Source organism: Neodiprion lecontei, chromosome 6, assembly GCF_021901455.1.
Source record: "Neodiprion lecontei isolate iyNeoLeco1 chromosome 6, iyNeoLeco1.1, whole genome shotgun sequence".
Taxonomy (NCBI): Eukaryota; Metazoa; Arthropoda; class Insecta; order Hymenoptera; family Diprionidae; genus Neodiprion; species Neodiprion lecontei.
In genome coordinates, this window is record NC_060265.1 from 8,269,521 (window position 1) to 8,281,998 (window position 12,478).

General features: G+C 42.9%; 1 protein-coding gene across 2 annotated transcripts in view; it reads right to left on the reverse strand.

Moving 5' to 3' along the window:
- Positions 1 to 10,964, reverse strand: part of LOC107219760 — a 30,679-nt gene extending 19,715 nt beyond the window's left edge. For both annotated transcript variants that reach the window (XM_015658090.2, XM_046743726.1), the window contains exon 1: positions 10,484 to 10,964. The gene's annotated coding sequence lies outside the window, so the exon portion shown is untranslated. The remainder of the gene's footprint in view (positions 1 to 10,483) is intronic.
- Positions 10,965 to 12,478: the final 1,514 nt, after the last annotated feature.

Here is a 12,478-nt window from a genome sequence, read left to right on the forward strand (position 1 = left end):
GCAAAATTTATGCTGACTATCTGAGACAAAGTTTCCAGTTACTTGAGGTTCTCAAGTTTATGCTTTAATTGAGTCTTGCACTTACTCTCTACCGATGCAAATAATAAGTAAATCAGTGGCGTGAATCGCTCTCTTGTACAGATACAGCTTGTGACTTCTCCTTTGTGACGGTTTAACAATCGCCATTTATTTCTTTCGAAATGAGTTTGTACAGCTTTCGCGAACAAATCGTCCCCTCCGAATGTCGTAAGAAATGATAAACCGTTCTAACGAATTTAATTATTTAGCAACCGGAATCAATTGGAAACCCTCTTTTCGTTCGGAAATAAGACTTTCCTCCCGCCCTGTATTTTTTCTTAGCGAACATTCGCATGGCGTTCATCTGCCTACTCACCGTGACAACACAAATCCATGTATACCTGTAATAAGTTACATTATTTGTTGTAAACACATAAATCATCGCGGTGGAGCAGATTGCAAAATGGACGAGGAACCTGGAAGGGGATTCACGGAGTTGTGAAACATCTTTGTCAGTTATCAAAGTGTATATCCGCGGAAAAGTAGGACGCGAGTTGTAGCAGCTCGGTACCTTGTATCCAGACATATACTATATTTCATACCACCCCTCATCCTCCTCTTTTCCTTCAACCATTATCTTTCGCACAGGAAGCCGCTGTTCTGCCGCAAACCTGAGCTAATGAATTCGTCAACCTGTCAAATGACGGATGCAACCGTTCAGAATTTCCCGAAACACACGGAGAAGGTGTAGATGTAGGCGTATATCTGTACACTGGACAGGTTCGCCCTCAGCGAATGAAATGACGGCACCACGGATCGATCGACCGACGGATACTTGCACGGTGATTGTAATTTCTAACCAACGTGTAAACGTTACAACGTTTATTGCTACACCTAGGACGGAACGTAGTTTCAAAGCTTTTGCATAATTTCTCCAGACGCGGATGGTGGCGATCGGTAAAGCTGATCGGACGCTAAGAGTTTCCTGTAAATTTGCGTAAAATTGGCTATGAGTTGACCGGATGAAACGAGAGTGAGGTTTGATAAGCTTCGCGTTCGCACAACTCTTGAACGACTGACAAGGAGTTACTGGAAAACCAATACCAAGCCGAAGCCGGGGTTCTTTGTCTGTCCGCTCACACACTCGACTTCCAATATATATACATCTGGTCGAGTTTTGTGGTCGAGCATCCGACCGTACGAACTGTTTGTATCGTATCACATACACGGATGTGTGCGTTTATCCTACATGTGCGCCGTAGATACCCTACATCTCGAGGACTATGTATAAATAAACCAGTAGCGGGTATCCGAAAGGTACCGAGAAGTTGGAAAGAGCCCTTAAAGCGGGGTCCGATAACGTCGTAAACTTGAGGCTGGACGGATATTATCTCATCTAGTCTCGTTGACGAAATTTTACAGCCAGCTGATTTCACCGGAAGAATGCTGAAGGATGTACCTCAAGGCTTCCGATACTCGAAAAATATCGACATTGGTATTAAACTCACGGGAGCTGGTTGAGAAGACTCGTCAGTTTGATCATTTTTAGCTTCGGACGAGAATAAAGGAGACCTCGAAGACATTTTAATTCGTTTTTGCAAAGCTTTTATGCGACCTTTACGCGATTGTGAGAATATTTTGCTACCCGCTCTTGCAACTTTAACCTTACACACCGATGGTTGCAATTACAAGAAATATTGACCGGTCGTTTCTACGCAACCTGTGTTGTCTGAGACAGCAGCGCTCTACCTCATCTGCTTTAACGATAAAGTGCGTTACCGCAGAATCGAGATCTACGCCGAATGATACGATCTGTGATTAACGTTTCTGAAACAGGAATTACGAAAGTCGTCCAGTCGCAGCTGAAGCTTAGCTTGTTAATTCCCTGTCGATTCGATCGTCGGAAGATGAAACGCGAGATTGAAGTCAAGGATATTCTCATCGTCAGCTGATGTAGTACAATTAGGAGTCAAATGAATCGTGATAGGATATCAGAAGACGAATTATTGGAAAGGAAGTAAAGCGTGATTCGAGTAATCAATTAACATTCCAATTAATTCCGGTTCATTTGACGGTATTCAAACAGCCGGTACCGGTCTTGGTAAATGATTTACATCAGGATTACAAGTATTATTGTTAACCGACGGAGAGAGGTCCGAGAAGGCTCGCTGAACAGATCAATCGTTCAGGAATGAAACCGTTGACACTTCCAGCTCTACAACAAAGGGCTGAAAGATTGAAGAGAGAACGAGGGGATTTCTGGGCTGAGTGTACGGTGAACGTTTTGATTAAAGTGAAGCGTTAACGTCCTGCGCGTTACGTGTTTCGTCAAGTTAAGACCGGCTGGAAAAAAAAAGAAGGAAATATCAGAAATCGAGAGAAAGAGAGAATGGGCGGGTACTACAAGGATGAATAAGCTCTATTGATTTCGGCCAACAACCCCCTCAAAATACACCTACCCCACTTTTATTTTCGAGCACTCGGTGCTGCGCGTTATCCAACTAACCAATCTCTGTACCGATAATCATAATTGTTTGAATAAATTCTTTCAAGCCTTACGAGAGTTGATAATATACGTACTTAAGCGGTGAATAGAATTACAGATTTCTCAAATCAATGGAACAAAGTCTTGGCTTAAAAAAAAAAAAAAAATATATAGATACACCTCAACATGGGTGACGTTATATTGTTGTAATTTATTTGCTTCATTTATTTATTTTTTTTTGCTCCAGTCGGAAACAGAAATTGTTGTTGGTTTCTCTGCTTTATACGCGTTATTGGAGTTTTTCATGCGAAGATCCAATCGGTAAATCTTCTCCTTGGAAAATATTCTGCGAGGAAAATCGCCGGCGAATCCTTTGTATGAAGAATTTGGAAAGACTTTGCCGCCTGCCTATTTGTTCGAGCATTACTTTACATTCAGAAATGGTCTTCCTGTTCACCACGCCCGCAATGTTTGCTTAGGTTTTGTGTATTTTCGCCCGATCCTCGAGCTCAATATTAACTTTACCCGGAGGTATTCACGCGGAAATGTACAGGAAATTTGTGCTAGTTGTTAACGCATTAATCGATTATTTTTACCGCCGAAAATCTTGTAATCCTTTATTGCGTGAGTGTTTAGCAAACATATAGCGTTATAACGAGATTTCGAACAATTTTTTGGCGCATTAAGGTAGTTTTGAGAAGCTCTGATACCTTTCCTTGGTCTGCAGTTTTTACAGATTTATCCGGTGTCTGGTATTTTGAATTTTTTTGCTCTTACGAATCGGCGAAATTTTCTTTGTACAGAAACAAACGGGATCTCGATGCAATTTTATCAACAACCGAAGAAAACAATCGAATATCAAAGTACTCTTGACGAAAATTTTTTTATTGCAAATGTTGAAATGAATTTCTCTCTATAATCAAACTCTCTCAGGATTATTCAAATGTAAAACTGAAAGGAGTAGCGAGACGTAACTGATACGCTTCGTATAGAATGCCCAGCATATGCGTATTCGGTGACCCATTTATCCTAACAACGACGATACTGCACGGATCTGCTTTGAATCCACGACTTGTTGCCTGATTTTGTACGCGTACGCGTCATAGATATCTTGGCTCGAAGCTTGCGAGTCAAATTTTCATTCCACGTAGAAACTTCTTTTGAGCATATTTAGTCTATACGTACAACGAATACTTTGGTCGTTGAAGATAAAATTTAGCGGATCGATATTGACGATATTTTTTCGGTATATTTCTGGCGTTTACGACGATACTCGGCTACTAATGTGTTTCTGTATCTATATACCACAACAAAGTAATTATGCTTCGGCAGATTCTAAATCCCTGGCCTGGATTGATATAGAGCAATAATTTGGTCGACGATATAACGTATTTTTATGATATGTATATCAGTCCGCTTCTACGTTACAGTGCCCAGCGACTAATTTTCGCGTGGTACAATGAAAGAGGGCGGAGAGTAAAAGACGACAAGCAATTACCGAAGAAAAAGAAAAAGACCACCTAAATTCTCCTTTGAACGTCGACGACGAGACAGGCGATGAAAGATACGAGGAAAATCACTCCGCCGATTCGCCAAAACTTGGCACGATGCTCACCTACCAGTCTTCAGATTTCACGCTTAAGTTAATTAAGTGGCCGGCAAAGGCGATGAGGCCGCAGTTCCGTCGAAGGTTGGCGGTGGGTAATGCGAAATGTGCCTCGGCCACACGTAGGTATAATGCCTGTACGTAGACCTACTTAAAGCGCAGCAAAGGATCACAGGAGGACGAGGAGAAAGGTACTCAGTGTACCCAATGAACGTTGATGGGAGCATCACCTCTTCGCAAACCTGATTACCACTCTCCCTTGCCCCTCGCAGGCGGCAGAGAAGAGGACCTAGAGAGAGGCACGTGACTCTGTCACACAGAGTTCGCCGGCAAGATTATGACCCCCGCAAAACCCACAGCTTCGAGCTATTTCCCATCGGTCGATGATTGGCCAAAATTGAACCGCGTTCCAATTCCCGTTCAACTGTCTCCAGGAATATTCTACTCGGGCGATTAGACTCTTCCGGATCACGAATCGTGTCGGTCAAATCCTCATCACGTGTCAAGGAAAGTCACCCGATATCCACTCGATCATGCCGTTCTCAGTTACTGCAAATTGGTACTCTCACTCGGTGCATGATCAATGCTTCATCGAGTCAATTACGTCCCACGTTTAGTTTCAACCTCGAGCTGTGCGTCTAATGTTCGGTTTATTTCTCACACTGAGACATTTATAAACGCACATTCGTTAAGTGCGTCACGATGATCGGATTAAAGTCAGGAACAGAGTGATCCGATGTTCAGCTGGGTAACTCGTACGAGTGTGACTTTTTTCCATCTTGGCATGTTTATTATTTGTTTCACTTTGTAATTGAACAGTAGCTTGTGGGTGTCGTATGAGAAGGTATACAAGGGATTTAATTTTGTCCCCTGTTCCAAAGTGAAGATAAAAATTCGAACTTGTTTCGTTAAATTTACAAACCAAGCATACGCGCACCCTCTGCGCCAATAATTCAGCCCTGATATTTCACGTCCACTATAAATTTTCGAAAAATTGCAATCGCTAAGAGACCGGTGCATCCCTTTTAGTTCACGAAGTAATTACAGAATTCCAGACGAACCGAACTCGGAGTTCAATGTAACGAATGTGCGTTTGGGAACGAAAGATGAAAGAAGAAACGTCCCTTTGCTACCCGTGCTACTTGTCATTGTTCGTAACACTTCCATGTAGCAGCCCGTGGTTTTCACACCCGAAAAAGTTCAGGAGCGAGGAGTGTTGGTGGTGATGGGCGGAGATTGGAATGAACTCCTAGACAAAGTTCGGTCGGACGTTGGTGCGTTCACCATGGAGCAAAGCTCCTTTGTCAAGTTCGACCAAAGGACCAGACCGCAGGAATCCTGACGTTTTACTTATCGTCGTATGCCGCGATATTTCTGGAATTTGACTGGGAAGTTTTAGGTAATTCGGTTCACGTGTGTGTGGTATTGGGGGCATTGTGCCTCTCTCGCGAGTGCTGCAGAAGCGAGATATTATTGAAGCACTAGATTCTAGGAAATTGCTGCACTCGCTCCTACGGCTGTAATTGCATCTATTGGGAAACGAGTGAATCTTTCATCGCGCCCTTTCGGCTCCCCGGTATGCATACGTAGATACATTTATTCACCGTTTATCATTCGCGCATATTCAACGAGTGGCTTGTTTGTGTTCCCCGTTGGTACGTTTAGTTTAATTGCTCAAACACGCAACTTTTCTCACCATGCGTACTCGTAATCGCCCAACGAAGCTCACCCCGGTGTTTCTACACGTAATCAGTTGTTCGTGGCCACATATTTTGAGCTTGGTTGCCAAGAGACGAGTTCAAAGTGGTCAAGGTATCGGCCGTAAATTGACAAAATTGTGGTTCACAAAGAGCTTTTGTCACCTGCAGGTCACGTGTGAGCAGCGTTAATTCCTGGGACCTGCAAGCTCTCAGATGTGGTTCACGATCATCAACCAGACTCTTTGGAATCCTCGGGAAGCGGATCTGTGGAGCCTAGAAAAAAGGATAGTTTCATAGAACCGCAGTTTTTAGGGAACACTGGGCGTCGGGAATTCTCACGCACAATTAATCCACAACACTGGCCGACCTCGTTCTTGTTCAGTCCAAACCGTGAACTCGTTCAGATCGATACCAAATTTCGGAGCCTTGTACTTAGACGGCGTACCAAAAATACCAAGCAACCGATATTTTCATGTATGTGTATACAACGTGTCATCGGATCTAACGATTATACATAATAACAGGTGAAGTCAGAGGGTTCGGTGATCGTTTAGTTAATTCCCTGCTGTTTTATTTTCCGTGTGTCCATCCGAATCTGTTACACATGTCGCACTGCATAATGTATGAGGTTCTTCTGCGATTCGTAACGATTATTCATCAAAGTATAACGTTCCTTTCCCCTCCCTTTCCCCTGTGTTTTACCCTCCTCCTCGCTGAACCCTGCATCAGGTGTCCGGATGAATTCGCTGGCTCGTGAAGGGGAAAAACAAACGTTTGGCAAGTTGGAGAAAGGCATAGAAACTGCAAGATATCCGGTGGTGCTGCAATCGCGATTCCTCTGGCTCAATTGTTTCCGCGCAATTCTGTAGCTCCCTTTCTCCCTCGCTCTCTCTCTCTTTTTCTCTCTCTCTTCGCTTCGCCTCCAGAAAAGTCTAGACTTGTTGTTGAGCTTGGAGCGGAGACGTATCAGAGCGGAGCTTTGCGGGCTGTTGTATACGACTGTATTTTGCGAAGCGTCAATCGGCGCCTGAGCTGAGTGCAAACGGTTAAATTGCAAAGACGGCGCAGGTTTGCCTGGCTGGCTGGGTGGCTCTCCTGGATAGTCGAGATAATGTCCGGAGGAATCTTGCAGGGTCTGTGTACCTCCGCTTGCCTACGAAGTACTCGGTGCAAATGGGGTGTGCCTAACGATACGCTTCCTCTTGGCGAACTCGTTCTTACCCATGTATACGTATACATATGTATACGTGTGTCTATGTACATACCCAACGAGTATGTATATATCCGCCTTCTCGCAAAGTTTAGGCACTTTGCGAAACACAAGACACCGACGTCTTTCTGCAGGGAAGAGCCGGAGGAATGGGGTCCTTCAAGTTTTGTCCCACTCTCAGCCTCGGCCCCGTCTTTCGAACACGTATAACCCTGCAGCAACGGCGTCAAACACCTATGAGCTTAACTCACAAACCTATCTCTATACGCGCCCACCTCCGTTCGTGCATTATTCAAACGCATGTAACGTTAGGGTGGACCTAAGATGGATACGTACAGGTACCTACGAAGTTGTCCCCTCGCACGGATTCCCATTTCACACTATCGCGCCATTCCGTGTTTTACGGAGGATGTAAAATATCGCAAAAGTTTATTTACCCTGTGACTTGTACAAGCCACGTTGTACAACCGTGTATGTGTATCCACTTTCAATCGTTATTTATATTCCCTGTTTACGAGAAGGCGGAATTCTATTGACTTCGAAAATCAAGAAACTCATATTGAAATTATATTTCAACGGATATTTTTCTACGGAAACTTTATTTTATTGTCATTCTAGTGAATGAGAAGTGAAAAAATTAAAATTGAAAAGTCTTATCATGACGTAGGTATAATAACTGTGTTCGGTGAATTTGACAAACTGTCAACTGCCGGGTTTATATTAACGAAGTATAAAGTTCTTTCTCGAATCACAATCCGGCCAAAGGATCTAAAAAATCGAAATTTTCATCCTCCACATCCGCTCCACGTTTAGAAAATAACTTGGTGCGGTACAAGCGATTTTTGAGCGCTGCTTTTGTAGGATTGATAATCTCAAGAAATCCTGTACATATCTCATTTTTTTTAAATTACCGAATTACAATATTCAAGATATTTTATGATATTCCTGATCAAGCGAAGTCGTGAAAGAAATCAAATTTTCAACAAACTCCAATCCAATGCGACCGAATCTGCGTTTTCCCCATTAGTCAATGTTAAGCGATGCTAATTCTCTGAACAAAATGTCAATGGCGGATTTACGATGTTCAGAGAATCGATTCATTAGCTTCTTTTAAAATCAATCAAGCTGCACAAATCTAATTTCCATTAGTTTGGTAACAGAGTTCACGTTGCCGGTAATCATTCGACGAGTACAGAGAGTCGGCATAAGGATGAGAATCCCGTAAAGAGATTCGAAAAGTTTGTAATACATTTAAATTGGCTGGGTTTCAAAGTGGTAGAATGTTGAGGAAGTAAAATACGTGCATCTGCAGCTGTATGCGAGAAGCGGAAATACAACAGTGTGATTGCGATTTCTTATTTCGAATCGTACGGCAACAGATCGATCCCCCCTCGTTTTCCTCGCAGGTAGTGTACAGAAGTAAGAAGCCATAATCCGCGAATGGTCCATAAAACTGGTGAGCGGCTAAACTTCGAGACGATATCAAATACTGTTTCGGAGGCCGGATCGATGAAATTCACGATCTATTCACAAATTCTCCACACTTGTCGGCAGCTGTTTCAAGCGTACAGAGAACCGAGGTTCGAAATGCGCGCACTTTCTCTGTCAACCGGGAAATTCCCTAACCTTGCGAATTTCATCTCGAGTTGATCCCCTCAAGTTTCAAAGAGCGGGGCTAAAGGCACTCGGGAATAAACAGTCACAGGCAGGCCTGCTGCATTTTTCATGATACGAATCGTGCCTACGGCTCTTGTATAATACCGGATTATTTCGGCGATGCGACCCGTAGGGACCCCTAATTATAGGAAAATCAGGGTACAAATCCACTCCGAGCAGCACCGAGTTGCTACTACTTGTACCCTGATTTGCTTATAATCAGGGAAGATAAGCCCGACTGATCATATGCCCATGGAAAACGAGAAATCGTCCGGTTAATTTTCGCCAATTTATCGATCTTCCGTAATTTTATCACGTACACGTATTTTGGCAGACCCGTGTACCTCAACTGAGAGAAAATCGGTTATGCGTCGATCCGAGCTTTCGTGCTTTTGCCTCCGCCTTTTGGTGTATGGATCAGCGCGAATCGCGATCTAATCTCTAACCAGCAGACCGGCAATTCACGCTTTGTATCACTGGCAGCGGCCGCGGTTAGCAACTCATCGAATGTTCGCCCGGCGGCGAGCGGCCCTTTGTCTTCGTTTTAATCTCATTTTTACTCGTCGGTATCGCGGATGTCCTTTTGGTCACTGTTCGAGACCGGAGGGTCGAAGAGAATCGATTTACCGAGGAAACGGCGTGCAGTGCGGGATTTAATTGCACGGTGTAACGATACCTGCAATTTTTCCAATTTTGCAAAACTGTTTGCACTCGGAGAGATTTTCCATACCCGCAAAGCAGGGTATTTGGATCGTCGCGGATCAGCGACGGAACGCGGCTTCGCAGGGTTTTCGCTTACGGAAAGAAGATTATCCTTTTCGGTAATTGTGCAGTTCGCCGATCTGTGGCTGTGCGGGCAAAAGCTCGAAAAGCAAAAGGCAAATGTGCTAAATGGAAATTTGTTATTCGACTGTTGTTCGACCGAGAGCGAGGGGCTTAAACTGGCACACCTAGTACAGTTGCCAATGCCGTACGTGCAGCTCTGGAAATAATAGCTGCACCTACGACGTTTCGCAGTCGAGTCAGCTTGTCCGCATTTTGCGCAAAACAACTGTTGCCCATGCAGCCATAGAGGGTGAGAATATCACAGGTATATATCGTGTGCATTCGGACTACTTCCGGAAAACAATTCAGTTGAAACGAGTTTGAATACCTTCACCTCTAATTTCCACAAAATCACAAACCGTCTTTTTGTCGGTCAGTCAATCATTTTTCCAATGTTCGTTTAGCCCAGCTGTCATTCGGTATTCAGGTCGAAGCGAACTCTCCGTTTCACACGCCTTTCATGAAATTATATACCGCTGACAGACTCGGTTGTACCAACAAAAAATAAAGCTTGACACGAATTGCAATATGAGTCGTATACTGCAAGAAAGAATTTTTGTGTAAAACAAAGTCATAACAATTTTATACGCTAGATGCATTTGTTGTGTACACTTTTCCTTTAGATCCTCTTTTTTCATACGTCGTCAACTGTACGTTTCTATAAAATGTGTCACTAGAATTACTTGACGATCGGAAAATGTTAGAACGACACGCGACTTGATAAGTATACGTGTATCTGCGTGTTTACTATGTATATATAGGTCAGGGTTCGTGCACACCTTGCACACACACAAAAAAAAAAAGGAAAAAATGTGCAGAGCGCTCAAAGCCGGCGTGTTACACATTAGGGTTACATGGTAAAAGGATATATATTCCTAGCCGAACAAAGCGGGTCTTATTGATTGCAGGAGCTGGTAGTTTTACAAATATACCCGCTGCTTACTTGACCAGTTTAACAATAAAGTCTAACCCATTTCGCTTACCTTTATAACTGCTTGTACGGCATTTTCACACGGAATAAAACGTTGCGCGAGATGTGTGGAAAAAAAAAACGGAAGAAAAACGGAAGAAATAAAGTCGACAACTTTTTGAGGGAAACAAGTTTAAAAAAAAAAAAAAAGAAAGGACAAGAAATTATCCAAATTCAAAACGACAGGAAGAAAAGTTGAATTTTCAGTATAACACCGCGAACAATGCCATGTTCACTTTGCCTCATTTAATCCCCCACGGTCACCACTTCAACCCTCTCTGGACGAGGTGAAACGGAGGCGAAAGTGAAATTCGGTGACGAATTTCGACTCGTTCCGCATCCTGAAATATTATATGATAATCTATCCTATCCCCCCACTTCAGGAACGTACCTATCTTAGAAAGGCAAAAGTAACGGATCTAAGGAGATACGCGATCGCGCTTATGCATCGCGTCTGCACGGCGGCTGCGAATGCCGAGGTCCCCGCAACCCTCGAAACACTGCGGACCTCGCGGGGAACCAGCGGAATCATCCCCTCGGCTCTCTAGAGCCGCCTCGCCTCGCCCGCGCCAGCGCGACGTTGCCCAGATATACGCAGAATCGTTTCCCACCCGAGCTTTTTCAACCCCTGCAGCTCTTCGCGTCTATATATCTCTTTATTCATACACTCCGCGTTCTTACTTACGGTTTTTCTTTATTTTATCTTTCCACCGGTGATGCGAGTCGGCTAATTTCTCAACTTGGATCATTATACCGAGGAGTTGAATCGGATGGTAGAAAATTTGCGGATTCGAGTATTTGTCGTATTATTATACCTACGCGCATGAGCTGTGAGGGGATAAGCCCTTCAGGATATGCAATCGTAGAAAACAAGTTGCATAGAAAAGTTTTAGCCGCGATGCATTCAAGATTGTTGGATAGAAAATTTGAAACTGTTGATATTGTTGGGATAGATCGTTTTATTAAATATACTTTTTTGTACACAGTCTCAAGTCGAAAAACACATCAAACATTAATTTTTTATACAACCTGAGGAATAAATTCTAAGAACCAATCTTTCACTATTTATTAAAATTAATAGAGATGCCGCGAACAGGTTTTGCGAGTTAATAGTTATTTTCGAAATATCAAAGAAATTTCTGCACTTTTATCTACGGCCCCGTTCGAATTATTTTTCTCCTTTTTCATTGCCAGATGGAATTTACTCGGTTCATATTTACTTTTTCACTTTTTGGTGGAAAGAAAAAAGATATTCAAAATACATTTTCTTCCTACTCTTTCAATTAACAGTTTCGGAAAAAGAATAGGGAGGAATGTTTATTGCGAATTGTATCAGACAATTGAATAAAGAAGAATCAGTTTCACTGGTTGAATTTCCCCTAAATATTTTTGTAGTAAGAACGTACCGCTTCTTGAGAAAGAAGAAAAATGATTCTAGACATTAAAACTGTACACAAAGTTCTAAATTAAATTCTTCACGGTCGAAGAACCTTCTGTGTATCTCGTACTGATTTAATATGCAAACCTTTTTTAGCACTTGCGTAAATTTCACCGAGACCTTTTTTAAATTTCGTTCGTTTCTTGGCATCCATTGTGTATGCATTGTAAATTATGCAGGTGGGTACCGTTTCTAACACTTCGTCAACCCTTCAAGTGTAAAAATAAAAATATGCACAAGCCTCGGAACATCCTTTGAATTAATAAATGAGAATAAAACGCTCGTCAGTTTCCGAGGCTGACGTACGAAGTTGAAGAAATCAAGCTGGTCAAGTTTATTATTTCGCAAAAGAAGGCATAAAATTACCGCTAATGAAGCTCTTCACCAATTCATGTGATATATCCGACGAGATCAAAGGATCGACGCGTTAACCTTGGACGAGAGATAAAATATCCAGGAGTACCGGGGATTAAATTAACGACGCGCAATAACTGGACGAGTATATAATTTCCTGTTGGAAATTTCCATCGCAATAAGGGTCTCGATTTAACCGTCCTTCGGGACGTGGCT